This window comes from Sciurus vulgaris (assembly GCF_902686455.1).
Source record: "Sciurus vulgaris genome assembly, chromosome: 15".
NCBI classification, from domain to species: domain Eukaryota; kingdom Metazoa; phylum Chordata; class Mammalia; order Rodentia; family Sciuridae; genus Sciurus; species Sciurus vulgaris.
Genome location: NC_136476.1, coordinates 86,478,495 through 86,504,379, shown reverse-complemented (window position 1 = coordinate 86,504,379; position 25,885 = coordinate 86,478,495). Strand labels below are relative to the sequence as shown.

At 47.9% G+C, this 25,885-nt stretch overlaps 1 protein-coding gene across 1 annotated transcript in view; it reads left to right on the top strand.

Annotated features, from left to right (window-relative positions):
- The window catches only part of MED27 (mediator complex subunit 27), a 192,465-nt gene that overhangs the window by 3,843 nt on the left and 162,737 nt on the right, over window positions 1-25,885 (top strand). The gene's annotated exons all lie outside the window — the stretch shown is intronic.

Genomic DNA, 25,885 nt, shown 5'->3' with positions numbered 1-25,885 from the left:
GAAGATCTCCTAGTGCCTAGGCCGGGCCTTGAGAAAGGATTCTGGCCCTGCTTGGTAGGTGTCCTCGGAGACATGCATGGTGGGGTTCTCACCTTAGATCTCCTGGAGCACAGGAGTGATACTCCTTGGGGTTGGAGAGGGGCATTTTTCAAAAGGACAGTGTATTATTAATCCATTTTTCATTTTTATAGTGAAATACCTGAGGCAGGCTAACTTTATAAAGAAAAGAGGTGTGTTTAGTTTCCAGTTTAGGAGCTCGAGGGCAGAGTGCTGGCCTTGATTTGACTCTAGTGAGAATCTCATGGTGGATGGCTTCACAACAGTGGGATCCCATGTGAGAGGAATAGAGCACATCATCAGACAGGGAGCCAGAGAGGCTGAGCTACCATAGTCTCTTTTGAGGGCATGACCTTGGTTGGCCTGAGGACCTCCCACTAGGCCCACCTCTGAAAGGTTCCACACCATCATTGCCACACTGGGGACCAAGTGTGAAACACTTGAACCTTTGGGGGACACATTTAAACAACCAAACCATAGCAAAGAGGATTAGGCAGACAAAAAATGATAGATGTCTGTCAGTTGTTGAGACATGGGACCATCCTAGCCAACAGACAGCTCCACCCTCAGACTGTCCCCTAAGAGCTTTCTGTTTCTCCCAGATGTGCTCTTGGTCATCTGTGTGAGTTTACCTGGTGATTGTTGGAATCTGGTCAGTAGATACATGGTTTGACTTATTTCTGGTTGGATTCCTTACAGAATGCCTTGATTTTTGGTGTGGGGACAAGGAGGCCATGTCAATGTGTAATGTGGGTAAAGTTCTTGAAAGAAAGACATTTAGAGTGATGAGGACTTTTCAGTGATGGGAAGATGTAGGCTGATCGGAGTATAATTTATGGGGACCTTTGGGAATGTGACTGGTATTACATTGAAGTGATGATGCCGAACATTTGAGTGAAGGTTGTTTAATTATTTTTATTCACTAAATTTAATTGTTCAGCTATTAAAATAGAAGTCTCTGATCCTCACCCTTGCCCCGAGGTGGAAAAAGAGGTTGTATTAAGGAAAAGAAATATATATTGGAACCTGTTGCCTTAGACATGCTACAGGTTAAAAATACAGATGATGAATCCATATGACTGTGAGCAGATGTGGAGTTTTGGCATGTCCCCAACCTGGTGAAGTGACTGTGTTCTTTCACCAGTTTCCTAGTGCCACGAGCAGAAGAGAATGGTTGGAAGTGTGAACCCTTCTGGGAGAGCCCAGCAAATGGAGGCCCAGTGAACTGCCTCTTCCCAGTTCCCCAGCTATACTAGAACTTGGGTTTCCTGACTTAGTTTGCTTTTTTTTTTTTGTCTCTAAAACTTGATGGTCAGTCTTATTTTGCTAAGGTTTTCAATGATAGAAATCAATTTTTCCCCTTTTAATTGCATCCTAGAAAGAGTTCATGTTACATTTTTTTCATTCGATCTGTGTGTTTTTTCCTAATTTTCATGCTTCAACGAAGAGTGGAGACGACAACAAATGCATGTTACATGGGTCCTCAAGCTATTGCTCTTTCCAGGACAGACATTCCTAATCAACCATTGCTTCTTTCCTGCTGAGACTGTGTGTACTGGCTCAGAATCCTTGCAGCTCTGCTCATTGTCAGTTACTTAAAGGAGGGCTGCAGGGCTAGCAGCTTTGTTAATTCTGTTGCAGTAGGTAATTTCCTCTGTGGCTGTTATTGCCTTGCCTTGCGCTGGTAAGGAGTTAAGGTGGATTGTAAGAGTCCCTAAGACCCAGAAAGAAGAGGAAGAGCAGGACAGGATGCTGTATGTGTGTTTCTTTAATGAACTCAAGAAGGAGCCTGGAGAAATAAGCTAGTATTCCAATTTCCAGCTGGCGACATAAAGAGGCAAACAATTAATTATGTGTGTTTATCTTCTCCTGCAAATGAAAAGAGCTTTTTAATTGCTGAAGCCTTCACCATTCATCATTTTACCCTCAAAGAGTTGAAACCAATAAGTGCATTAATATATTAAGTGAAGTTTGGGGTAACTTGCCAATGTCAGCTTTCCGCGCTATTGACTAAGAACTGAAGGAAGTGTGGGAAAGGCTTTGACACCGCCCATTATGTGGTGAACTTTCTGTTTTATGTGCTAGTGGCCATAGAAAAGACTCGTGCATGCCTAATGACTCATTATTTTCTTTAGGGGATTTTTGTAATTTTTGTAAAGTCAGTTGGAATAATAATTACATGGAGTTGGTATAATTGTTAGAATAACACATTTAAAAATTAATCTAATTTAGTGAAATGATGTCAAATTGCTGTGAGCAGCACTTTTCTTGTGCTGAACTGGAGAAAGAACTTAGCTTTTAACTATTATGTACCTATAGATAATTGTTCTGTGGAAGGATGACAAGCTCTCTTGACTAGGTCAAAAAATAATTGGCATCAATGCCGCTCTTGCTGTAAAATAGTCAGTGCAGGCTTTGTTGCTTATTATGTCCCGACACTCTGAGGGTTAGGCCAGATTTACCCTGAAGGTCCCTTTCTATCGTTGCTGGAGTCTTGTCACCAGGCTTTTATTTCCAGCTTTGACTTTGCTCACTTGTGGCAGGAGGCTAATAATATAAAGGTGTCCCTTGGTGTCCGGGGAGGATTGCTTTCAGGAGCCCGCTGCTCTCCAGGATGCCAAAATCCTTTGTGCTTTCTATCCCAGGAACTTGAAACTCTGAAGACATTAGCTTCACTCTATCCTCCTGAACTGCTGTTACCAGAATCTAGTTACTCTGGGGCTGTAAGTTACTGTGGTGTTTGTCCCCACACCCGTGTTTGAAGGTGTTCTTTCTGTTTTTGCATCCTGGAGAAGACAGGGTTGGAAGTGTTCTACAGCGCAGCCCTGAGCTTTTCCTGTAAGAGACCTTGTCCTCTTTTAAGGGTAAGCCATAGAAGAAGAGAGGTACCTTGGTACTGAGGTGCTCTCAGTCCTTGGCACCTAGCAAGGCTCCTGGTACACAGTAAACATGAAATTAAATTAACTGAATGAACGAAAGAATAAATAAAAGCTTTTTGTGTTGAATTTTTAATTTACACCCCTTTGGCGCCTTGTGAGTGTATTTTTGATGAAGTACAGTAAGGGCATTTGCATTTTTAGCCATTCCTGGGAAGTCTAGTTGTGCCGCGCGTAGAGAAGGAACTCAGATCTTGTGGTGGTGACCAGGGCTGGTTTCCACGAGGGTAATTTGGAAAGATAGGGTGAGGTCGCTTGGTGATGGTGAGTTCCTTGAGGGCTGAGGTTAGCAGTGTCATCTGTGTCTTTTGTCACCTGGCGTGCCCTAAGCCTAAGCATGGGCTTAGCCAGTCGAGAGCCGTGCTTAGGAGGGCATGGGACTTGGTAGAAATCTCTTGGAGTTGACTGAGTCAGGCAGATTGGAGCGACTGCTCCTGATATCAGGTGTTCTGCAGCACCTGTCACTTTGACAACAGTGTGAACACTGTCTAGAAAGAGCAGAAGTGACCCCATCAGCCTCTTGGGTTATCTCTCTGTGGATTACTGATAACTCGCTTGTGTTCCTGGTGTTTTCCTTGCCACCAGGCCCACCCCTGACTTGTTCTTCTCTCAGCATAGCTGATGCTTGTTTAGGGAACACTGATCCATTCAGTATCTAATAGGAAAAAAAGTCACTTAGATGCTTCCAGAGCTGAATCATCAGGACTTTAGCACTAGTCAGTGTTCTGGATTATCTTTGTCATTACAGGGGTACTAGGTTCCATTTGTTCTTTTTTCAGCAGTAGTGAGAATTAAACATGGGGCACTCTATCACTGTGCTATATCCCTAGACCTCTTATTTTTTATTTTGAGACAGGGTCTTGCTAAGTTGCTTAGGGCCTCACTAATTTACTGAGGCTGACTTTGAATTTATGATCCTCCTGCCGCAGCCTCCTGAGCCACTGGGATTACAGGTGTGTGCCACCACCAGCTTCAGGTACCATTCTTACTGGTCCTCTTTCTCCTCAGTCTGTCTTGATGGCACCCACTCAGAGTGGACTTGCTAGCATAATGGGTTTGACTGCAGTATGGACTGTTCTGGTTAGCCTTGAACCCTGTACCCGCCTCTTCCCTCCCACCCCCAAACCTGCTACCCCTGGAGCCATTATGAAAAAAATCAAGTAACACAATCAGACAGAAGAAACAATGAAATAAAATGAGTCTCCTGGATTTCTAGACACCGTAGGATTCAGACAGGTAGTGCCTTACATGTGCATTCTGCAGCCAGACTACCCAAGTTCCAATCTAGTGCTGTGCGTAAGGTGTGTCCTGACTGAGGAGAAAAGTTATTTTTGAGCATGTTTCCTCATTCCTACAGTGAGGACTATTTGTCTACTACGGTTGTAGAGAAGACGGAGTGGGATTACGCGTGCGCATGCCTTAGGGGGAGCTGGGATATAGCTCAGAGGGAGAGTGCCTGCTTTACGAGTGCGAGGTCCTGGGATTCCATCCCTAGCACTGCAGCAACAGCAACAAAATGCAGTAGCAGCTGGGCTGACTCTCAGAGAGAGTGCCAAATGATGGTGGTTGCATCACCAGGTGGTGGCAGCGCTATGTGCATGTTCATGTATCACCAGGCGTGGTGGTAGCATGTACTCTGCATGCTTACTCATGAAGTGTCATGTGCTCCAGAGCTGGATCACCTTGGCTCCTGTCCCAGCTCTCCTGCCTAATAGCAGGGGTCTCAGTTTCTCTTCCTAAAGATGGGGTGTTTCAGCAGCTCTTCTGAGGACTGCATGAAGTATCACAAGCACAGCAGTAACCAGCACAGGGTAGGTACTTCCTAGGGGCTGGTGGCAGTATCTAACGCTTCGGCCTCTTCTGGTGACCTCCATTCATCACCAGGCCTCCCACCCTTGGCCTTGATCTGTCCTCCTCATGTTCTTCAAATCAGATTCCTGCAGGTGACAGTGCCTTCCCCTGGGGAAGCCTGAGCATGGATAGCAACCCTTCCCAGTTAGGAGGTGTGCGTGTGGATGTGGGTCCCTTCCTCAGAAAGCCTGGGCTGGAGGTGAGGGACTGGGGTTTTGGCGAGGGGTTGGGAATCAAGGGGCAGTAAAGGCGCGGAGGGCCCTGTGGAATGAGAAGACTGCAGAGGAGGGAAGAAGGGTACATCTTCCGCAGGCACCGTTCCTTCAAACTAAGGAGGATAAGACCTTCTTCCCAGGAATGGGAATGCTGATGGGTTCTGCAGTCCTCTCACCTGGTGGGAAAAAGTGTTGTGGGCCCCTCTGGGGTTTTTAACATTGTTTTTTTTTAGGAAAAGTTTTGAGTACAAAGCCCAGTTTAAAAACAAATGTCTGGATTGTGTCCAGGGTGTCAGTTAGGGTGCCTTTTACCTGCAGAGCTGTGGAGTCAGGCTCTTGGGCTTGGGTTGCCACCCCCTCCACAAGCTTTGTAATGGGGTGAGGGGCATAACCTGCCTGTGCTCGGCCATTCCAGCTGCTGCAGATGGGGTGGCGCTTCCTGCCTGTGGTCATTTGTGGTGAGTGAGTCTAGCACAGCCGTGGTGCGTGCCTAGAGCAGTGCTTGGTGGTGAGTGTGCAGTTTGGTCCAACTGGCAGCACTTCCGTCAGGTCATGTGCATTGGGGATACTGGGCAGGTACTCCAGGGAGTGGTGGTTAATCTTGGCCGTCCAGTGTCCAGCTGTGTGACCCCTGCCAGTGGCCTTACTCCTCTGGCTCCACATCTTTGTTGGTGGGTTGAAAGGTTGAACTGGATGACCTCTGAAGGCCCTTTCAGCTCTGACTTGTCCAGCTGTTAGCAAAGGATCCCTGTGGGGATAAAATGAAAGCCCATGCAGGACCCGGAGAAGAGTCTTTCCATCCCTTCTTCTCTTGCCCAGGAATGTTTCTGAAGTACATGGAACTGTGGTCTGTGCTCCAGAGCATCTTATGTGGCAGAGCAGAGCACTGCCCTCAAGGACTTCAGTGGAAAATTACCTGGCAAAGGTTCTCCAGATAGCACCGGCCTCTTGTGATTCACTGGGTGTGAATGTTAGTGAAGATCAGGTGACACCCTAGTACTTTAAATGGTTTCCATTCCAAGGCTTTGGGCCAGTTCCCCATCTTGAAGTTCTACTTTTTAGTAACTTGTGAGAATTGTTGCTTTATTGTTGCTGGAATCAGGTTCGTGACCCCCCTTCTCTTTCTGTGAGGGACAACGAAGCTTCAGTGGCTTGCCGCCATGCAGCTGCAGAGGTGGCTGCGGAGCCCCACAGGACTGTTCTGTTGTGGGGGCTCTTTGGATACCCTCTTTGGGTCTCTTCGTTAGCCTTTTTTGGACTGGTGAAGTTTGTGTGATTTGTCCAGAACCTTCTGTGTAGACTGTAACCAGAGCCTTAAAAGTGCACGATCTTTTTTCCCAGAATGTTAGGTATAGAGGAAGTTGTTTGTCGTTTTGTTCATGCTTGGCCGCATGTGGCTGGTGGGAGGGACCTGTGCCACTGTGCACTGGAACTCTCTTGTCCTGCCTCACGTCACTTGTCTTTCCTTTCTGGTGGTTTGGGCTCAGATTAGATCTGCTGGGTTATCAGTGCTCCCAAGGCTTCATTTAGTAGCCATGTAAGATGACACCTGTCACTAGCCTAGATCTCCCCTGAGAGCCAGCCTTCGTATCAGAGTGCCCACTGGACTCCTGCCCTTAGACTCTCATGGGCCTCTTGGACAGAAGCACCCCAGAACTAAAGCCTCCTCACCCCCATCTGTCCTGTGTGGTGGGCAACCCTGTCCAGCCACACGCCCAGACTTCTCTGTTACCCAGGCCACTGCCCGACCCTCACAGCCTCTGACTGAGCTCTCAGCTGCTGCCTCATCCTGCCTGCTGCTGCCCCAGCCCAAGCCCCGGGGTCCCTGCGTGGGGCCATGCTCCAGGCTCCGCATCTGCCCTTCCTCATCTGTTTTCCGCTCTGCAGCTCTTGAGGGAGCTTCATAAAATAGAAGTCTGATTTCGCAGCTCTTCCATCTCTTGGGAGGCATTCTGGCAAGAGTGCTCAGGAAGCTGGGTCTGGAAGCAGTCACACCTGTGCCGCATTACCTAGCCTCATCTGTGACTCGGGCCAGCAGTCCTGCCTCTTAGGGTGGTTGTGCAGAGACCCATCAGCTCCAGGGTGATGTGCGCCTCACCTGTTTACCACTGGCAGCCTCAGGTCAGCCCAGGGCTGTCTTCGCTAAACGCCTCCCTTCTCCCTCCAGCCCTCCTTTCTCCCCTCTCTTCCTGAGGAAACAGAAAAGCTAGAACTTCTTATTATGGAACATTTCACATACACAAAAGTAAGGGCTGGATAATGACCTGCGCATGCCCAGCTCGGTCTTGTTTCCCTCTTGCCCTCCCCGGCGCGTGTTCCTCCTTAGGGGCTGGGATAATCTGGAGCACCTCCTGGATGTGGTGGCAGATCCTTCAGCCTGCAGCTCCCTTCCTCCCACTCCCCCTGTGCTGCTTTTGCCAGTTCTGGTCTAAAAATTAATTGCAGTTCTCCAGGAGGCCATGATCTTTTTGTCCTGGGAACTTTGTACATGTCCTCCCTCCTTTCTTTCTGTGGAAAACTCTGTCATCCAGGGCTCAGCCTAGCTGCTGCCTCCTCTGTGAAGCCTTCTAAGACATGTCCCTGTTGTCGCTTTTACCCACTCTGTTCACTGGCCTGTTTCCCCCACAAGGTGAAGCCTTTTTCTGTGTGAGGACTGAGACTTGGAGAAGTTATCAAATACCTGAGGGCTTCGGTCTGTTGAACCGTCCAGTGGGCACAACCCCGATCCCCCAGGGTGGTTCGGAGTGTCTGAGTAGGAAAGTACAGTTCTATTCCAGGTGGGACACCAGTGGCACTAAGTGAGTAGTAAGTACTGGCAGCCAGTTCTGAGTGTGCAGTGTAGCAGAATTTGAACCCAGGTAAACTGAAGTCCTGCCTCTCTTCCTTTCTCCTTTTTAGATTGTTCTTCCTGAGTTTGCTCGGTTTGCTTCAGCTTGACCTTTCTTCACACACAGCATTGTGCTTGTGAGATGAAGTGAGAGGGAGCGGGTGTGGGGTGGTGCCAAGCTTCCCTGCTCTTGGTGCTCCCCTGGGCTGGGGTCAGGCTTTCTGCCTGGGGCAGAGGAGGCCAGGCCAGGGCATCTGTTTGCCTTCTGCTCTCCACACTGGCACTGGGCCTCTGGAAGCCGCACTCCACCTTCCCCTCTGTGGGGCCAGCTTTGCTGCAGTCACATTTGTTTTGGGAGGTCCAGCTCGCTGCAGTTTCTTGCTGAATCTTTGCTGGGCTGCCCTCTGCTTGTTTTTCCTTGGTGACTTGACAGATTAAATGGAACTCCCCAAGACCCTCACTTGACCCCAGGGACCATTTGCTCAGCTAGTAGGTTCTGGCAAGTCAGTAACTTTTGTCCCTGCCCTCACCCTGTGCCTCTGTGGTCTTGCCAAACTTGTTTGAGCTCTGTGGATTGAAGGTGCTTTCTGGAATCTCCTCCTTTCTCACTCGTGGTGCCCTGCTGAGGAACCCGAGCAGCTGCCTGTGCCCTGCTGCTTGCTGCCCTCTGCCTGGTATGCCCTGTAGCTTCCTGGGCACATTCTTTCCTGCTTCCTCCTCTAGTCCCTAGTGAGTGCTTCTTCTGAGCTGATGTGTCTGTTTTTGCCCCATGGTCTCTGGGTGGATGCGCTGGCCATGCTGTGCTGTGTGCTGTCTGAGGCTCTCTTTTTCTCCAGGGTTGGGTGACTGGAATCTGGTGCCTGGTAGCATTTAGTGACTGAGCACCACCCCGCATATTTCCAGACACACTCGTTCTTAGACTGAGAGGTAGATCTCATGGGGACCTCAGCTATTAGGTTAGCGTACCTCATTTTGCAGAGAGAGTGACTAGTGTATGGCCGCATGCTCGCCCTCTTAGTGGGACCAGCAGTATTTTGGCAGCTTGAAAAGGGAATGCCAACTGGGTTTCCAGAACAGTAGAGGTTTCTTCTGTTATTGAGGCTCAGTAGATACAGCCCTTTCCCCTGGAGTGACCCATTGTCCGTGAGGCAAGAGCAGTGGCCCACACATAGACATATCGAAATCTTTAGGGCCAAGGTATGCACTGACAGCTAGGTTTGTGGAACCCAGCCCAGGCTTGGGCAGGCTCAGGGGAGTTGCCTCTACCTGTGAGCAAAGCAGCTGCAGGCTCCTTGGCCCTGGAGAGGCAGGTGCCGTCACCTGCTCTGAACTCAGGACCCCACAAGTTTGGATCTTAGCAGGTAATTGGCATCTTTGCTGGCTGTCTCTCTGGAGAGAAAGGAACTGCCCAGGCCCCTGACTGCCTTCACTGGCATGGGAGGGCAGTGGGAAATGGCCCTGTCAGGATGGGTGCCACCCCCTCTGCCTGTCAGCCTTCCTTTCTTTTTTGTGGTACTGGGGATTGCGCCTAGGGGCACTCTAGACACACCCACGGCCCTTATTTATTACTTTTTGAAAATAATAGGTCTTGCTAAGTTTAGCCTTAAACTTCTGCCTCAGCCTCAGTTGCTGGGATTACAGACATGTGCCACCATGTCCAGCTGCCTTGTGTTTCTTTTAAACAGGAATCATACTCAGTTTTGAACTGGGTCATGAGCTACCAGTTGCTCCTCTTCTCTCCATCTGTTTTAGGATTAGAGGGCTACATTGTGCCAATGTTACTTTTAGTTGGTGGGCTTCTCTGGTTATAAACCACTGTCGGCAGTTGCCACCACTGAGCACTTGGGGTTCAGCTCTCTCTCCTCAATGCCTCTCACGTGTTAGAGTTGGGGGGTGAATGTGCAAGCCTGAGTGTGTGTGTGTGTGTGTGTGTGTATGCGCGCACGCGCGCGCACCCACTCACGCATATGTGCATTCCCTGTGAGAAAGTGGTTGCGCTTGGTGTCAGGTGCTCAGTTGTAATCATTTCTAAGCTGGTTTTTGGGTGCTGTGCTGTTTGCTAGGACACACCCAAGCCCATCTATTCAGAACATATTTATTGAGCCCCTACTATGTGCAGGCACGTACTGTGCTCTCTTGTAGAGACAGTGAATGAAGCAGAAGACTTCCCACCTTTGTGGGACCTAGCTTCCATTCAGTTCTCTAACTTGACCAGAGGAGTACAGTGCCCAAGGCACCTGGTTTTAGTAATTCCTGGGTCTCCTGCTGGCCCTACCCCTTCCTTCACCATTGGCCTTAAATACCTCAGCTTATAGTTCCTTGTTCTCAGAAAAAAAGTAACTCACAGAGGGGTGGATGACATAACTGGAAGAACATCTGAACATAAAGGCAGTGGTGCCTTTGCTGTCTGAGTATCTTAAAAATCATCCTGTTTTATAGCTTGCTGCATTTTAATTGTCACACTCTTAAGGCAAATGCAGGTTTCTTGCTAGTGATGCCCAGTGTTCTGGTTTATTTGCCCTTGGCATGTCACTAGTTTGCCCTTAACTGTATTCCAACCCTGCTTTTTGTTGTTGATTTCAGGACAGTACCAAGAATAGCTTACATTTGTGTCCAGGTGGGGTGGGTCGTCAGTCTCCGGATCGGTGTTAGGGCACTGACTTCCTTGCCGCTGCTGAACTAGGACCTGACCAGTGGGTCTCTTTCCGTGATTAGAACATGCTCCTCGTCTTGTTGGTGGCAAGTGGTGGGCCGTAGGAGAGCGCCACACACTTGTCACTCCCTTTTCTGTCGATGTCCCTCACCCGGAGGGATGTACTTTAAGACCTCATTGGAGGCCTGAAACTGCGGATAGTACTGGACCTGATAATCTAATGCCTTTTTCATCTTAATCTGTGCACTGAGACTGTAACTTTGCTGTTAGAAGTATGACAGCAAAACTTGCATAAATTTCTTTTTCTTCATAATTTCCACATAGATTTGTTCTTAGGGTGGATCTTAGCAACTTCAGAATGTGATTTTTTTCTTTCCTTATTAAGCTGAGCACTTTGCCTTTTTACTTAGAGAACACCCTTCACAGCTTCTCTCGGGCACATCTGAATTGCCAGCCTCACTACTTTTGTGCTTCGCTCCATTATTAAGTAAAGTAAGGGCTTCTGGAACACAAACGCTGTGATGCCCCCAGTCGTCTGATCACATGGCTGACTTCTTCACGCTGCTCAGAATGGCACTCAACTTATAGCTTATAAATAGTTTGTTTCTGAAGTATTCTTTTTAGAATTTTCAGCCTGCTGTTGACCACGGGTCACTGAAACTGTGGAAAGCTAAGCCACAGAGGACAACTGTGTTTCCAGCTGCATCTGCTTAAATATCCTTGAGATCCTGGACCTCGAGGCCTTTTTCGCTTGTGAGGTTGGCTTCCCGGGGTCAGCCCTGGTCCTGGCGCGGTGTTCTCTCCCATTGCCTGGCTGCCCTGCTCTTCGTCCAGTTGTCCTATCAGCAAGCCTTGTCCACCTTGCCTTTTAAAACTGCACTTTAAAATTCAGTATGTTTCCCTGAGTTCACACATTGATTAAAACTAGTGTCTCATCTGTGGTGCTTGTGATCAGAATCAGAATGATCCAAGTTTCTGGGAGACTGCAACCCGTGAGCAGGAGGTGATGAAGTGACACTGAAGGGCTCCGTTGGTGACGGGGGCAGTGCGTGCTCCTTCTGAAGTCTGCCGTGATCTGTGTGCGGCAGCGCCTCCCCAGGGCTCACCCTCTTCACCTGCAAGGTAGGTTCCAGGACGCCTCTCTCTCTGCTGGCGAGTGTACCTGGCACAGGGCGGGGGAAGGCACAGGGTGGGTCTTCAGCCACTCCCCTCTCCTGTGGCCTGTCCCCCGAACACTTCATTGAGCCCGTGGAGACCTTCCTGCTTAACTAGATTACCTTCAGGCTTGATTTGGATAGCCAAAATGCCAGCTCCACATGCATTTAAAATGTTGAAAACGCAGCAGCAACAAAACAAAACAGCAGCAGATTATGGAGGCGACTACTCCTGGTCCCTTGTTTTTCCCAGTCTCAAACAGAGATCGTGTTAATTTTAACTGCTTGGATGCACTCAGACATTGAGATTTGAATGCATTTTCACAGTAGCTCAGACAGCGTGACCACATTATCCTGCTGGCAGTTTGTTGGAATCCTTGGCCAAGATGTGCTCAGGGACCTCATCTTGCAAAGCCAGAGTGTAGTAATTTCCAGCAAGATGTCTTGGGGGAATGTTGCTCTTCCTGTTGAGACTTCCTCCTGACACCGAAATGTCCTCCTCAGTCACAGAGTGATGTGCTCGGATTGCTAGGACGGTGGAGGTGTCTTGGTGGAGTTGCTTTATTCTTAGGAGTTGCTGAGTGGAGAGGGCCTGGCTGAGCTACCTGCTGCTTGGGTCCTGCAGCCTGGTGTGGTCTGGAGGGTGCTTCCCAGTGACAACATCTCGTGTGGTTGTCTCCATGCCTCTGATCACAGGTACTTGTTGCCAAGCTCATGAACCTCCCCCCCTCGCCAGGATGTCTGCAGCAGCCTCCTACTGCCTCCCTGTCTTCCCAGAGCCAGTCTTCCCCACACAGTGTCAGAGTGACCTTTCAGAATGCAAGTTTGATCACATAATCTCCTGCTCAGACGTGTTTCTGACTCCTTGGGCTCAGGATTAAGGCAAACTCCATCGTTCCCTGGGGCTGCCTCCTGTAGAGCCCTGCTTTGGCACCTACTCACCTTGAGATGCCATATGGACCCTGCTGCCACATGCCCCTGCCAAAACAGGCCTTGCCCTCTCCCAAATTTTGCTTGATTCCTACTCCCTCATCTTTGCATATTTGCTCCTAGTCACACATGCGGGGAGTCTTTCCGCTCCTCCCAAGGCAGCACGAGGTCTGGTCCTGTGCGCTGCCGCGACCCTCCCCATGCTGTCCCGTGGTTCCCACTGCAGCCAAGTTCAGATGGCCTGGTGGGGGAGGGCCCATGCCAGCCTGTTCTCTGTTGTAACAAACTAACAACACTTGGGCTAAGTAAGTAGCTTATCCTCAGAAAGTGTTATGACTTAAAGCCCATGTGTTTGAGAGGAGGGGTCAGGGCACAGGTGGAATTCCAGGTGCCCTCTGTTGCGAATTGGGGAGGAGATGGTTCTTTTGCCCCATTTCCTGTGTGCAGCTGCAGGAAGGTTTATGATTCTGCTCACGGTTTGGCTTGCTGAAGGATAATGCATATTAAGGTTTTTTTTTTTTTTTTTTTTTTTTTTTTAAACTAGTTTGGGGATACAAACAGAAGGCAAATTATCTTGATTATTTTGAGTCACATAGGAAAAGGGCAGAGAAAGGATACAGTGAAAGTTCCAGAGGTAGAAAGTCTTGTACTTATTTTTAGCACTTTACAGTTCTGAAGCCAGGACATAGCCACCATCACCTCAACCAGGTGAAGTGAAGTCAGGCTCTGATGCCTGGTTGCCTGGGTTCATGTTGGGCTTCCCCTTACTGGCTCATGACCTTGGGCAACTCACTCCTGTCTCCTGATCTGTGCAGTGAGACTGATGACAGCACCCACCCTGGGTTATGAGGAGCACCTGGCGCTGCGTGCCTGTTGGGGGAGAGTGGCTGGCCCATGCTAACTGTTGGAATGATCCTTGGCTCTCTGGGAGCTCTGAAGGCTGGGGTGGGCTTGGCCTTAGTTTACTGGGGAGGCAGCCGGGGTTCCTAAATGTTAAGTGACCTCCACGTCACAGGCTTTAGATGGTTGAGAAGAGTCACAGAGCCTCTGACTCCAGTCCCTTCTGCTCTGTTCTCTGCTGCCTCCACAGGCTCTGTGCAGCTGCTTCCTGAGAGCATGGTCACAGCCCTAGGATGAGGACATGTTCTGAAAATGGCTCTGCTTTTGGGTGGAATCTTAGAATGTTTTCTTAACTTTGTGTAGAATGTCTGGGTTCTCAAACATTGATAGAAAACACAAGGATCACTGTCAATATTCTTATTTTAAATAGTCAAGTGAGTAGTTTTATGAGGCTGGCAAAGGAGAACTTCTAGTTAAATCACAATTTCTTTAACATATCTATATTCTTATGTCATGTTTTTTTCTTTTTTTAAATTTGAGTTATTATTAAAGCATAACTTAGCTCCCTAAGCCTTCAGGGCCATAGAAAGCATTTCTGATCTAGGTTATCCCAGCAGAACTTAGGTTATCCATTCCTGTGGCTTTGGCCAACCCTTGGCAGAGACCTCATAGGAGTAATTTGAGGTCTGGGTTGTGGCTCAGTGGTAGAGCACTTGCCTAGCACATGTGAGGCCCTGGGTTCACTCTTCAGCACCACATAAAAATAAATAAATAAAATAAAGGTATTGTGTCCATCTACAAGTAAAAAATATATTTAGAAAAAAAGTAATTTGAGCGTTGGGTTGATGTTTTTAATTGTGTGTCTGTGGTTCAGCCTGTGTTGACCCACGAGACTGTGGGCATGCCTTTCTAGGGAATAACCACAGCATTGGTGGAGGCTCTTTCAGGATCTGTGACTTCAAAAAGTGGGAACCAGTGCTGTGAAAAGAGAAGTATCACTAGTTTTTAAAAATCTATAAACTAAGTATTTTATTAATAAAATGCTTATACCCTTCTTAAAATACAACACATTTTGCAGTGATTAACATGTTATACTCTATAAAAGTTTATTATTGAATATTCAAGTCAAAATGATAAAGTCTAAAATATGCCAAATCAGTTTCATTGCAAATGACTACTAGCATATGGAAAAAAAGAAGCCTTATCACTGAAAGCAGTGGGCCTAGAGGGCTGGCTGCTTCATAGCACGGTGTGGCCTCCGGGGCTGGCCATGCCTGGCTTGTGGCCCTCCCGCCTAGCGCAGGTGGCGTGTGCTGCAGGTGCGGCATCTTGGTCTCTGGGCTCTGACCTTCCTTTCCGATGGAGAGCTCATTTCCAAAGCTGGGGTTCGGCCTGCCTCCTGCAAGGCTCTCCGTGCCCCTTGGACCGCACCCTTCTTTCTTTTCTAAAGTGCCTGCTGGTGTCTCAGAAATGGTCGTCTTTGCAATCGGGTCTTGTATCAGTCCTTCAGTTGATGAAGGGTGACTGTTATCATCATCGAGAGCTATCAGAAGTCAGCCTTGGGGACTTGTTCCTCGGAAAGGGTAAAGGGAGACATTTTGAAACACTTTGAAAATTGAGTTGTACTTACTGTTGAGCAACACAGTGTGTAGCTGGGGGAGGTGGTGTGTAAGGAAGGTTCCATAGTCAGGTGTCATCAACTGGGCTGGTGCAGTCCCTGTCCCTGTGTGCTCGTCTCCCAGCTGGTGAGTTGGTCCAGGAGTTGGTCTGAGATGGCCTGGCTGCATCTGTGCGTGTGGATCAAGCTTGCATTGGCTCCCTTGACCCAGCTTCTTCAGTTGTGTCTGTGTGTGGGTGAGATTTGTTCGCATTGCAGCAGGACTGTGCTCCCTCCACTGTGCCTTCTGACAGGGACCTGCTCACTCTTTCTTCTACTGATTTTTACACATGGGACCTGTGTATGCTCATGGGTTCTTTTCACAAGAAATGACAATTGAGTTTTGTTCATTTGTTCATGTTTTTTGCACTGTGAAATAAGCCCCTCTCTTTCCCCAGCAGTGAGATCAAATCCAGGCTTTGCAGTCTGTTTACTGTGTGACGCTGGGCAGGTTGCTCAGCCTCTCTTGACTCTCAGTTTCCACATCTTCAAATGGGGACAACAGTGAGCTCACGCGGGGGAAGAACTTAGCTTGTGCTCAGTGCACACTGGCTCTAGTGAGCATTGATGCTGACAGCTGACAGCGGCCTGTGCTTTTGTCCTTCCTGCAACCCGAGTGAGGAGGTTGGGCAGGTGAGGTCATGCGTCCAGCAGCCCCTCTCCACAGACCCAACTGTCGAGCTGTGTGTCGGGCGAGGCGTGTTAATGGCTGCTTTCCTGAGGATTTATTTCCAGCTGTGATGTACAGATGACAGTGGGTGTTCAGGCTGTAATGGATCTTGTGTTTAAGGTTTCCATTGTCACGGTTCAGCAGAGCCCTCCCTTGGCCCGCCCCTCAGTTTGCTTCCTCTGGCTCCTGAGTGTGACTGCATCTCTTTGGCCCCATCACCTGCCAGCTCCGATTTGGTGACTGTGAGCTGCAGCCTTGGAGCTGTTGGCAGGTCGGCCTTAGGAGAAGCGAGGCACTGGAGCTTGCCAGCACAATTTGTTCTCTGATTAATTTATTTAATCTAACTATCTTGTATCAACCTGCGAGGATAATTATGCACAAATTACTGTTTAAACTTGCAGCTTGTCTCCCTTTCACAAAGCCCCATGCCTGTCCATTGCTCTTCCCTGAAGTCTGAGAATGGTGTTTTTCCTCTTGCCCTCCTTGAGATGCTAGACTCTCCAACATGAATCCTCTGGTTTGAGCTAAAAGCTTTTAAGACAGGAAAAGCACTGGTTTGGATTCTGTTGCCGTATGTCACATCTCACAGGTGGAGAACTGGCCCCTTTATCTTCACATGTGAGTTAAATTTCATTCTCCCTCAGCAATGAGGTTCTATCGCTGGCTGCCACCGCTGCTCCTGTCGCTCAAGTCAAGTGGGATTTTCGGAATGGGACTGGAGCAGTGCATGCGTCCGTACGGAGGGGAGGAGGTGTGAGTGGTGTGGCTTCTGCTCTGTTGAGTGGGAGATACCATTGATTGGAAGGTGCCTCATTCTTCTTTGTCACACTGTGAAACTGTCAAACTAACACTGTCAAAGGTGATTTTCAGACACCGTGATCGTAAGATGCGTCACGATTTCAGAACGTTTTAGAAATAAGTGAAATATGACATTGATAATGGGGCTGACTGTAAAATCCTTAGTTTTTCAGGCAGTTTCATTGAAACTGTAGACATGGGGATTTGGAACGCCCAGACATTTTCATCACTCAGTGACCTTCATGTGACCTTCCAAGTTACTGTAAAAAGAGTAATGCGCTTTGTTCCTCTATGAGGTAGGAAGAGGGGGACCATTAGCCTTATATCATGTATGAGAAAACTGGAAGAGATGGATGGTTTCCGTTATGTCACATTTTTTCTATCTGACTTTCAGATGATCACATTCAATGTATTTTCATTCAGCTTAATGTAGAGTTTTTACTTTTAAAATTGGTGGCCAAGTCTTATATAATTCTCAGTGCTGAAAAAATAGTATTGTCATTCGACGGTGCTTTTTGCTTTAGGACAGTAAATTGTACTGTGCTTATTACTGTCACTTTGGGCCACATGGCGATGTCTTCATCACCATCACACCATCTTCATCATCAGGGAGGGCGTGGATAACTTGAGCATCTTGAAGGAAGATCGACTCAGGAAGTCTCTTCATTTTCATGAGTGATGCTTGGGACCACCTGCTAGACAACTGCAAGCACAGGCAGGATTTTCCAAGCACTAGCTGATTTAGTATCTGCCTGCATTCCAGGCATCCCACCTGGGGTCCCCTCTTAAAGGAACACAGTTCTCTCACCACACCTTCACCAGCGTTGTCCAGTGTGTGCCCCCGCACCCCCCCAGCAGGCCACAGCCCAGATTCCCCATCCATTATCTCCTTCGTTCTCCCCAGATTATTCAGGTCCTTTGAGCATGGTAGTCCCTGTTGGCTTGTCAGATGAAGACATCACGTCTTAGGGAAGGAAACGCCTCGCCTGCAACCAGAGAGCTCTGAGGTGGTGGGCACTAGGCCCTTTCCACAGTGTTCTCCACCTCCACCAAGGTCCAGGAGACCCAAACAAGCCAGCCCTATAAAATAACTCTGTGTGATGGAGCAGGCTGAGGATTTTGCCAGGTGATGCAGGCTGAGGCTTACTTTTGCTTTAGTCTAGGCTCTTTGGGTTACAAGGAAAACATTCACTTTGAGTTAGCCAAAAAGGAGCAATTTGTTGGGTATTTTATGGAAAAAAGGGTAGGCAGAGCAGCCAGACCTTCCAAGGACAACTCCTCTGTGAGTCTTGGCATTCCAGGACCCTGTGGTCCCTTGTTCCTGCTTCATCACGTGTCCCTGTCGGCTCTGGCTCTTCTGTTTGTTGACAGGTTTACTTGGAGCAAGGTGGCCTCGTCGTCTCCTTTACATCCCTCAACTTGGGCATGCAGTTGCTCTGCTCAGGAGATAATCTGCAGCCAGCTGTGTTTGGTCTCTGTCTGTGGTGTTGGTGCAGCATTTCTTAGAGATTGGGGTCATGCTTAGCTGTTCACGGCTTCTGCAAGGTCTAGAGTCCTTTCTTACTGTGTCTACTCCTTGGAAGTTGAAAAGTTGCTTTTCTCAAACAGCTCATGGCTGTGGAAGTTTGCGATGCTTCCACCTGATTGCTGTGTACTTACCAGGCATCAGCTTTACAGATTTGAGCTTTGCTCTTCCATTTCCATATTGCGGCTGCACCAACAGGGCAAAGTGCCGGCATTTATCCTACTTAATGAGGTTAAATGGAAGACATGAAGTAGCAGTACACCCTGATTATTGTGGTGGAAGTTATGCCAGTTATATTGGAGGCCGAAGGTATGGAGCAGTCCAGCATGAAGACCAAGCCTTGGGCCCTGCCTGATGCCCTGTTCAGCTGCTTCTGCAGTTTCTTCCTGGTGTCCTGGACTGAGTTTCTTGTTCTCTTGGTATCTCACCTTAGCAGCTTCGTTGGGTCATGGTGATGGCGTCTGGCACGTGGGGAGAGTGCAGTAAGCAGCTGCTCTGGCCAGCATTGTTACCGGCCCCTTTGGGCTGGGGTGGAGGTGTTGGTGTCATCTGTGGATGTCTGGTTTTGGCTGCCACGTTGGCTCTGGGGAGTGGACAGTGATGGGGAGTCCTCTGTACATTGACATTAGTCCATGTGCTTTACCCTTCCTAATGTTCTGTCTTGGAAGCAAGCAACTGTCAGTGCCAAGAGTGATCGTGAGGCATCTTAATAGCAGATTTCACTTGTGGTTTGGAGTATGAGTTGACCCACATCTAAATCCTTCTCAATCTAATCGTCTTTGCTGTCCTGTTTGATCTTGTAAATATTAATTTAGTCTGTTTGTACATGTGGTTTTCAGTGGTCCCAAGGTTAATCACTGCATTTTGCTTATAAAGTAGTCATAAGAGGCTGGGCACCTTGTGGAGGACTTAGAGCCGACTTGCAGACTGTGCTGAAACTCGATGAGTTGGCTCAAGGAATTTCTGCTCTAGTTGTTCTTTTCCAGAAATACTTGGGGCATAAACAACTGATCCCTTTTCTCATTCGTTGGCAGAACCGAGGGATGCTAGATCTTGTCTCCTCTCAGGATGCTCAGAGGAGTCCTAGCATGGTCACTTAGGACTCTGTCTTGAGGGCCCATTGTATGCAGAGCCATATGCTTGACCTTGGGCGACTTAGAACGGGACAAGGCCCTGTAGTCACGGTGCTTCCAGGACAGTGAGAGGAAGGCAGCAATGCAGGTCCACATGGTACAGGGCAGAAGGTAGTAGCTAAAGAGAGGCCTTGTTGAGCTTAGTGGGCGAATCCTGGTGGGTACATCTTAGAGACAAGTATGGGAGGGCACCCGTGGCCCCAGAGGGATGTGTGGTCATCCTGATGGGCAAATCCAGGGTGTAGGGAAGAGGATGGGAGAATATTCCAGGTGGGAGGGCCAGTTTGAAGAAAGATTTTAAAAACAAAAGCCAGAAAAATACTAGGTTCTTAAATGTCCAGTCTAAGAAATTAGATTCACACATTACCATCTTGATTTTTTTTTGCCATATTTCCAGGCTGTCTTTATTTTAATATCTTTAAAAATAGACTCACGTTTTTAAATACATTTCCCTTAAAAAGGAAATGTATCACTTAATCTATGAATTATATATATATTTTAAATAAATATCATAGTAAGTATGTAGTCGCTGGAATGAAAACTAGTGCTCCCCTGGAACCACCAGGAATCACCTGGCACGCTTTGGTGAGGCTCAGCTGTTCGGCCTAGGGTGCAAGGTGCATAAAAGAGAAGGGCGGGGGGTGGGGGCAGGAAGGCGGGGCTCAGGAACCTGGGTCACTGAAAGGAGCAGACTTGGATGCCTGACGAATAAATGGCCAGCCCCTAGTGGACGGCAAGCCAAAAAGACATGTGTCACGAGAGCGCTGCACCAGGGAGATGAGACTCCCTCTGGACCAGAATTGGAAACAAGCCAAGAAGAAGGGTATATAAACGCACCCCTCAGACAGCTCCTCGGCTCAGCCCAGATCTCCTACACATCCACGTCAGCCAGTTTGGGAGCCCCATCGACCATCCATCCGTCGAGACTCCGCTGCTCTGACGGCTTCACGGCCAGCGGAGCCTGCCATCCTCAGACCATCGGCCGGAGGGAGCTCCGAGACCAGCCGTCGTCTTCTCTCAGACTAAGATAACGTCGCATTCGGGGTCGTCGGAACCAACAAGGCAGAGAGGACTCTGGGCTATTTGATTGAGGTGTGTTTATTTGCCGTTCGATTTGATCGATGTGTGATGTTAGGAATGTTAAGGTTTGTGTTATCCCGAGTGTATCAGGTAAAGCCAACTTGTTTGGAGCCAAGTTCTAGTCACTCGCCTCTGCCGCTCGCCACAGTCTGCAGCTGGGCTGTGGTCCATGGCCTGCTTCTGCCATCTCCTAGCTTCGTGACTTTGGGTGTGTTGTTTGTGTCTCTGTACCTCCGTTTTCTCATGTAAAATGGGGTTGGTGGTAGTGTCCTCCTCATGGGGTGATTGTGAGGGCCGAGGTGGTGTCTGTAAGTTGCCTACTCCAAGGTGGGTGCTCAGGAACTCTCGCTGGGTTTCTGAGGAGGAAAGCGCCCTGTGCGCTAGCTCTCTCTCTCTCTGGTGTGCTGTGCTCAGAGCCTCAGGCCCATCCTGGAGAAATCAGTGCCTACCACCTAGTTGCTTTTCTCTGTAGCCAGCCAGCTCAGGTTCCCGAGCAGCCCCGCTGTGGAATCAGTAAGGAGCACACTCAAGAACAATGGAGTGGACAGATAATTGCAGCTAATCTGGAGTGGGGTGCTATCTCTCTGCACCTGGGTTTGGTTGTTTTTTCACTGTGGAGAGCTTTTTTGTGTGTGTGCATTTAAGTTCTGCCTTTGAAATGTGACTCCTATGAACAGTTATTGGGCTTCATCCTGAGAGCTGTTGTATACTTCCAAATATGCAGCTTGCATAACTACCAGGTAGCTACTGAGTGGAATTAATCTTATTATTAAACCTCAGAATAGAGGCTATTTGCAGATTAGATGACAGATCTTCTCTAAGATGCTTTGTTTGCTCCTGGAGCAGAAGTCTGTAGACGGATAACCAATCTCTTTGAAGGAAACAAAGAGTAAAATTGTCTTAGGTCATTGTCTCAGAGTCAAGAGACCCAGGGCCCTGCTGATGCCATGTCCCTGGGTGTTCCTTTCGTGTGGGTGTCTGCCTCTGCTTGTAAGAGCTACGCTGCCTCCCACCCTTGCCGCGTAAAAGCTAACGTTTGGACTGTGTGAGATAAGTCAAGAATTGAATGGTGCCCATGCCATTTTCTCCTGTTGCCCTTTTCCCTGGACCAGTTTGTGTTATTGCTCATCTTTGGTGCAATTGATCATAAACTAAATGCTCTTGTCATAGTTAAAATGGAAAGGAAAAGGACCTGCTCTGGTACCCTAGTCTCCTGCATTGGATTTCTTTTGGACTTAGTGTGGCATGTGACACGTTATTTATCAGCAGAACCTTCTGTGAGGTCAGATGTGTTCTGTAGCCACATAATCCAGTGTGGTAGTACTTCTTGAAGTGTGGCTGCCGTTACTGAGAAAACTAAACATTTAATTTCATTTAATCTTTGTTAAGTTTAAATAGCCACGTGGAGCTAACGATCACTGCTTTAACACAAATTTGGAGGCCAGAAAGAAGCCTGGGCCACATTGACCTATTTTAGCCAGCTTTTTCATTGCTGTGACCAAACCTGACAGGAACAACTAGAGGAGAAAAAGTTTATTTGGGGGCTCATAGTTTCTGGTCTCGGTCCATAGATGGCTGATTCTGTTGCTCTGGGCCTGAGGTGAGAACAGGACATCGTGGTGGAGGAAAATGGATCAGGACATCATATCAGGAAGCAGAGAAAGAGAGGGAGAGAGGTCTCACCAGGGACACAATAACCCCAAAGGCATGCCCTTAATGACCTACCTCCTCCAGCCACACCCTGCCTACTTAGGGTGAGTAGGCTGATTAGGTTAAAGCTGTTACTCAGTCATTTCACCTCTGAATTTTCTTGCATCGTCTCACATGTGATCTTTTGGGGGACACCTAATATCTAAACCCTAATACCCATCTTCGCCATTTCCCACTTAGTCTTGCTGTCTCCACAATCTTTATACCCAGCTCAGTGAGAGTGGGAAGCAGAACAGAGCTTGGGTGGCCGAGGCTGTTACCATAGGACGAGTGGAAAAGCAGTCTCAGTCTGGACCAAGGCAGGCCTCTTTCTTGGTTAGATTTTAGATGGTACCTTTGGCGTTTGAGTTAATCCTTACAGAAATTCACATACCACCTATCTCTAATTCTTTCCCACTCCGGAAAGCATACTGAAATGCAGATGAGAGGTGGAAATAACCTTGCATCTCATTTATTAGTAAATAGTTGAGTTTTAACAGTCATCAGGAACACGTTATTTGGGATAGATGTACCCCACAATTGATTACAACCACTGCTTCTTGACATTTCCGCTGAAAAAATCAGCTAGACATTCAGCTAGACATTCACAGAAGGCTCTATGTGTGATGTGTGGTCGTGTGTATGGGTGTGTTGAGCCTGGGGTTCCTGGACAAGTAGTGATGGGAGAAGCACTGGTTGAAGCCATCACGGGCTCTTCAAGTCATTGCGTTTACCAGGTGCCAGCCAGATGCTCAGATGTGACAGTGTAGTAATATAAAGGCCCCGACTGAGGCCTTGCCTCCCTCGTGGAGCTTGCATCCATCTGGGGGAGACAGAAATGTGGACGTCACATCAGGTAGTGAGGCTGAGTCCTTCAAAGGTGGAGTCTGCATGCCGAAAGACCAGAGAGCTGGGAGACGCTTTACATGGGCTGGGGAAGGCTGGGTGAGGGGCAGAGCCTGCGTGCAGGGGGCCAGCCGGCAGCTCTCTGAGCACAGGGCAACTGCAGGAAGTCTGGCTTTGGAATCTTTGAAGGCATTGTGCTAGAGTTGTAGCTGTTAGCACCTTTTACTGTCAGAAAAGGTACTCTTTTTTTTGTGTGTGTGTGTGTGGTACTGGGGATCAAACTCAGGGCCTTGTGCTTGCGAGGCAAGCACTCTACCAGCTGAGCCATCTCCCCAGCCCAAACTATCTGTAGTTTATACTGATTTCTTCCCGTTCTTTCCCCTGTGAATATAATAGGCCTGGACCTGGTCTCCAATTGAGTGACTTTGCTTGGTGGGCATCTTCAGCCACAGTCAGGTGGTTAGCTGCCACCCACAGCCCTGTGGACTGGTCAGTGGTAGCCTTGCTGGCAGCCACCCTCCTTGCCTTGCACCCTGACTGCCTCCTGTCTCCATCTGATGCTTACACGGAGCCTTCTGTAGTCATCTGCTCCATTTTCTGTCCTGGAGACATGGTTGTACTTCCCAGATTTCCCTTTTGCCAGCGTTGTGCCTCTTGTCCAGGATACCCTTTTCCCTTCACTCCTTTCCAGATCCTAACATCGTTAAAGGCCCACTTGCCCTCACTTCTTCAGGGATGTTTCCCGTGTCACCTAGTTGTAACTGGAACCCATATCTCCTGATTTACAGTTCAGTGTGTTGTATAACGCCTCGGTGTTTGTTAAGTTGGTAACAAACATGATCAGGCCCATTTCACAGTGTAAGAAATATTTTACTGATCCAATTTCTTGGGGTTGAACTCTAGGATTCTAATGTTATAATTAACAAAAATTGTTTTAGAACACTGTAAACACACACACACACACACACACAAATTTTGGATTCTTTAGAAGAAATTTTACCTTGTTTGATTCTCTTTGAATTTCCTCTGTTTCTCTATGGCTATGTTTTCAATTTTCTGCTTTTCCTGAGAACTCAGTGTGTCGTTAGGGTGAAGTGGGGTGCCAGGAACCAGTCTTGGTGACAGTTGGTGGATCAGAGGTGGAGTACACAGCTGCAGAGAGCTCAGATTGCTTTGTTTTGTTTTGTTTTTTTTTTTTCCTCAACCCTTTCTGGTCAGAAGGTCCAAATGTTCTGGGAGTCTTCTGCTGTTTTCCTGCTTGGACTGACCTGGTACTATGCTAGATGTTCAACCACGTCTTACCATCTTGTCCCTGAGACCTGCAGGGAGCAGGTGGCCATTGACTCTGACTGTCCTCCTGCTCCTTGCATGCTGCCTGCCCCACTCAGGGCTCAGGGGTCACTGTGGTGCTGTTGCTCTACATCTGGTTCCAAATACAAGCACAGGCATACAGAATCTCATCTCAGGAACGCTGAAATTTTTCCTTGATTTTTCCCACAGTCTGCAGAGCCTGACTTAGGGCCGCACAGGATTAAGTAAGATTACCAGCATCTCCTTTGTGTCTCTCTAGTGGATCTTGTATGAATGTGTCCTAATAACTATTGATATCAAGTTCATCCCTCAAGAAGCTAAGACCGACCTTTAGTGTCCTGCTGAGGTTGCAGTTTTCTGATGTGTTTTTCTTGCAAGTAAAATCAATGGAGCTAAATCTCAGGAACTTTTCCTGCACAGTGAGCTGGGTGGGCCCTGCTGCCGGGGTGGACTCTTCCATCCACATGTCGTGTGCAGGGCTGTTGCACCAGTGTTGATCGACTGATCCACTGCTCTTAAAGGTCACGCTTAATCACATTTCAGGAAGATGGAAGAAGATGCCCTGCTACCCAGGTTCCATGGTGACTTTGCACTCTCCTTTGCTGCTATTTGCTTTTAACAGCACATCTCTAATTCACTAAGCAGTTACACCGTGCTTAAAGGGCAAAAACCCAGTGTGCATTTTTATCTTGAAAATTAGTCACAGCTAGTCGGCTGTGGTTTAGAAATGGTGCGGTTTGCTCGTGGAATCCTAACGTGAAGGGGATGACACCCCAGCATGCTGCCAAAGCCCTGCTCTCCACCCCTGTGACACGGTGTTGGATAAAGGACGGGCGGCGGCCAGAGTGGGTTGGCTCCTCCGAGTGGTTGGTGAACCAAGCTGACAGGTCCAGAGGGTTCTGCTGTTGGCCTTTCATGTTAGGCATGGTGCTGTAGAACAGATGGAGGAAGGGCCCTCCTTGACAGTTTGGGAGGGCGGGGACCTTTAAGTTATGAGGAATCAAAAGAACAGTTTAGTTATTAGTGGTGTTCTGTGTGACAGCTTGACATTTTGTAATTGTCCACAGAGACCAAGCTGCTTTGGAGTGGTGTTCTTGCAAATGTGTCATATTAATTTTTTCCCTAATAAGGGGGAATGGTCTGATGTGAATAGTTGTGAACAATTTCACATTATTAACCATCAGCTGTAGGAATGTTCTTCCCAGCAACTGTGGAAATGAGGGCAGTCATGATTCCTGCACTCAAGAAATGCTTTGTCCCATTTTGAGAGAAAACATTTGGTGAGAAAATCTATAACATTACTTAGTACCCTAAGAGAGAACAAAAAAAAAAATTAATATTTTGTCTGTGAGGGTAGTTGATTGTTGTTTTTTCAAAGTAAAATGTACTTATCATTCCAATCTGCAAAGCAGAAGGAAGGAAACAAATCATCTCTAGTGTCACTGTAATCATTCTTGACTTTTTATACTTTCCTTCCTGGTAAACGTATTTGTGTTCAACTTTGTTGTATTCATTCTTCATACAAAATGACAAATGTCACCACCCCGTTTCCTTTCCTAAGTTTTTTTTTTTTTTTTTTTAATGTTGTTGTGTGGTATTGTTAGATGGTATTCAGAAATTTTAAATTAAAAAAACCTGTATAGATTCCATACTATTTTCCTATTGTTGGAATAGGAAAATATTTCATTTTCCAGTGTTACAAATATCAATGGA